The sequence below is a fragment of the Globicephala melas genome, chromosome 16, assembly GCF_963455315.2.
Source record: "Globicephala melas chromosome 16, mGloMel1.2, whole genome shotgun sequence".
NCBI lineage: Eukaryota > Metazoa > Chordata > Mammalia > Artiodactyla > Delphinidae > Globicephala > Globicephala melas.
In genome coordinates, this window is record NC_083329.1 from 33,948,176 (window position 1) to 33,952,307 (window position 4,132).

At 52.9% G+C, this 4,132-nt stretch overlaps 1 pseudogene; it reads right to left on the reverse strand.

Annotated features, from left to right (window-relative positions):
- Window positions 1–1,128: 1,128 nt before the first annotated feature.
- LOC115858023 (serine/threonine-protein kinase MARK2 pseudogene) lies at window positions 1,129–3,849 on the reverse strand (annotated as a pseudogene).
- Between the last annotated feature and the right edge of the window lie 283 nt (window positions 3,850–4,132).

A 4,132-nucleotide genomic window follows, 5' to 3' on the forward strand; every position in this document is an offset into this window, starting at 1 on the left:
GGCCGCTGGCCAGCAGCTTCCATCAACTCGCCCTGAGCCTTCCCTTTCCACCTGGGAGCTTCCTACCGCCCTGCCTGTCTGGGGTCCCCGCCAGACGCAAGTGATGGTGGCCACTCCGTCGACTCTGAGTAAACAGCTGTGTGTTCTCACTGGAGTCGCCTATGTTTATCTTACAGGGCATCGCGCCTCCCCACTGGGCGGAAGAGAAGAGGAGGAGGCCGCGGTGGGAGCAGGGTTCCAAGGAGACGCCCTGCCTGGTTGCGAGTTGGACCAGGTGGGCGAGCGCGGCCTCAGCTCGGGGCAGCCCTCCTCTGGTCCCCGGGCGTTGGTTCCGGAGGCGATGCTTCTGGAAGCCGTGGAGACGGGGGTCCGCGTTTCGATTCCCCGGGTCGGAAGGCCGCCCTCCCTGCTCGCGAGTCCCGGCTGCTCGCACAGCTGCGGTTCCTGCTTTGGCCGCACCTGCACCTGCTCGCTTGGAGCGCCGCCCGCCCCCGCATCGTCTCCTGCCTCCGCATCCTCTCCTGCCCCCGCATCCTCTCTTGCCCCCGCATCCTCTCCTGTCCCTGCATCGTCTCCTGCCTCCGCATCCTCTCCTGCCCCCGCATCCTCTCCTGCCCCCGCATCCCGCTCCTGCCCCCGCATCCTCTCCTCCGGCTCCACGGAGCTCGGGGTCTCCATCGTCCATCTCAAGTGTAGTGAGCGCGGCTCACGTTTCATCCCTGCCTCGGCTGCTCACCACGTGAGTGAGGAGTGTCATCCCTCTGTCTTGGCTTTCAGCTTCATTCAGGTTCCTCCGGCAAACCTCGATTTCTTCCTGTCGATTTGGACTTGAACTTCCTGAAGAAGCTCCCAGTGGAGCCGATCATGGCTTTTGCCGCTGGCGGAGGCTGGGGTCTCACCTCAGGGCAGAATGTCTGGGTCTGGCACCTGTCGGGCTGCCCCTGTGGGCGAAGTTCCCTTTGTACAGAGCTGGGGCTCCACTCCCTACTGATCCTGCAGGTAGACGGGTGGACTCGGGGACAGGTGGGGGCTGTGCTGGGCTTGGGTTCCACACAGGTACTCTCCGCGGGGCGGGGCCCGGAGGCCCCCGTGGGCTGCACTTGGATTCCTGGTGCAGGCGGGGCTGGGTTAGACTGTGGCCGAAGCCGGAGCCAAGGGGGCCCCGGACCCGCACGGTGAGGCTGCCTTGGCCGTTGCGCACGGAGGCCTGGCCGAGGCTGGCGCTCTCCCAGCGCGAGGGATTCCTGCTCTGATTTGTGCCGGTGGAGAGGGCGCTGGGGGTGGGCGGCAGCGGCGGTCTTCTTCCCCTGCCGCTCGAGGGCTGTGCTGTGGCCGCCGCCCTGCGCCCTGATCCTCCGCCACATCTGCGTTCCTCCCGGGCGGAGTGTTCTCAGAGCAGCAGTTAGAGGTGGGAATGTGCTGCTTGCAGCTGGCGGGGACCCTGTGCCGTTCCTGGGGGCGGGGAAGGAGCGCTGCGGTTAGATCCGCTGAAGGCTGAGGCTTCAGGGTGACCCGGTAGCCCTCTGGCTCAGATCTCTTATAACCCAGGAGCAGATACTGGAACATTACCTTGTCTTTCCGGCCTGTCAGTGAGTCCTGGATCTCTGTCTCCACGTGTAACCATGGACGCCATGAATTCAGTCAGCTGGGGGTTTCTGGTAGTCAGAGAGCGGCTCCATGTAGAGCTTTAGTTCCTCATATCCATGACCCACAGTAATCCACGGATCCTTCATGATTTGCTCTTACTTCTTACTGAGAATCAGAGATTTCTTAAACAGATTTTCATTCCATAAATATGCAGAAGAGAACATAATATATTCTGTCCTAGTACCCCTCTGGCAGTCCTTGAAGTTCTGTCCATCAAGAGGCAGGAATCCATCGGCCAGTGTCGACAGAATGACTTCCTGTGCTTCTTCCCTGGAAGAGTTCCGGGCAGCATGAGGGGGACCACCCCAGAAGGTGTCCAGCTTGTTGTAAAAGGTGCATTTGTTGCTGAAGCCAAAGTGTGATGTTTACGTCCAAGAGCAGGTTTTCTGCCTTTAAATCTCTGTGGACAATACCCTCCTGGTGGACTCTGCTCTCAGCTGCTTTGCTTTCCTACTGCCATGAGCCACGAGGTACTCAAACACGTCTCCTCCACTAGCGTCCTCCTCTCCGCAAAGGCCGAGAGTTTCCTCAGCCTCCATCACTTCAAATACTTCACTGTGTTGAGATGATCCAAACCTTCATGATTCCTGCTTTGCGGGACAGTCTCCGGAGGCTGGAGGAGTTCCGCTGAGTCTCATCAACGATCTTCACGGCTCTCGCTTTCCCAGCCAGGATGTGCCGGCCAACTTCACCGTAGCCCAGTCTTCCTTGCCAGCCGTCTCAAGGGTCTAGAGGACACCATGTGAATCTGGGTCTCTCCTCAACAGAGACGGCTCAGAGGCCCCGCAGCACGCTGGACTCACTGCTGTGCTTGGAGTCGAGGCGTCCTAACGTCGGCTTACATCTGGGAAGAGCTGGTGAGAAGCTTGGTCCAAATCAAAAGAAAACCAGTTCAAAGTTCACCCCATGAACTGGTCTTTATGACTGAATCAAAACACAATGCCAGACAAAACTAAAAAGAAACAAAAGCAAATACTAACAAGCTAAATTTAAAAAGAAAAAAATTGAGGGAAAGAAAAATAATAAAAGTAAAATTAGGGCTTCCCTGGTGGTGCAGTGGTTGAGAGTCCGCCTGCTGATGCAGGGATCACGGGTTCGTGCCCCGGTCCGGGGAGATCCCACATGCCGCGGAGCGGCTGGGCCCGTGAGCCATGGCCGCTGGGCCTGCGCGTCCGGAGCCTGCGCTCCGCAACGGGAGAAGCCACAACAGTGAGAGGCCCGCGTACCGCCAAAAAAAAGTAAAATTAAAGAATAAAGAAAAGAAGTGAGGAAAAAATAATATAGGGGGAAAAAAATAAGCCCCAACAACTAAAATAGACCAAAATGCCAAGGAGAAAACAAGCTAACTTTCGTCAGAGTCGCTCAGGTCACTGAAAAGCAGCTTACTGAGCCAGAAGGACTCATAAACTAGTCCTAACTGGGAACTTATTTGGTTCTTGGAATTCTAAAACAATAGCTCCTTATGAGGTCATAGGAAGAAACAGACCTATCAACAAAGTTGGGGATAACCACAGTGATTTTCTCACTTTTTGATCTCAAGTGAGACCCATTACTCATAAAAAAAAATTAGGGACTTCCCTGATGGTCAAGTGGTTAAGACTCTACACTTCCACTGCATGGGGCACAGGTTCGATCCCTGGTCAGGGAAGTTCCACATGCTGTGAGCGGAGCAGCCAAAAAAAAAAAATTGAGGACCCCAAAGGGCTTCTGTTTATATGGGTTATGCCTATCAATATCTTGTTAGAAATTAAAACCTGTAGGATGCTTCAGTGCCTTTTTATTTCTAGTTTGAAAAGCTGTAATTTTGGCTTTTTAAGAGCTCGTAATGTCTACACTTATAATATTCAATTTCTTTTTCTTTAAACTCAAATTGATTGCTCTCAAAATGATGCCACAACTTAACTGGCATCATGATACTGTGTGAAACTGTTCTGTTGCATAAGACAGAATAAGGTACATTATTAACATCTATTAAGGGAAGATAGTTCTCAGGTTTTATTTACAGTTTCACCCAGTTCTTAGTAGATTCCTCCCTTCCATGAGCCAGAGAACTCACTGTGTCAGTTTCAGCAGCTTTAAATGTAGAGGTTACTGTTGTGAGTTGAGAAAGCACGACGTCTACTCTTTTTAAACCAACAATACACTGTGTTCTGTTCCCCTCTTATTCAGCATGAGATGCGGGTAGGGGTGGCTGGGTGTCATCACCGATAGTTAAGAGGAGGGAACCAAGACACCCCTGCATGACTTTTTAAAGATGTTTTATCAACTATACTGTAGATACTGAAAAGGGCGCAAATCATCAGTGTGCTGCTTGGTGGCTGCTTGCAAATTGAATTCACGTACTTAACCAGCATCCAGATCAAGGTCCATACAAAGTACACGCAATGCTTTAAATTATTCAAATATTATTTATTTTGCATATTTAGTGCCTGTTGTCTGTCTCTCCTATTTGAGTATCAACTCTGTGCAAGTGGTTTTTTTGTCT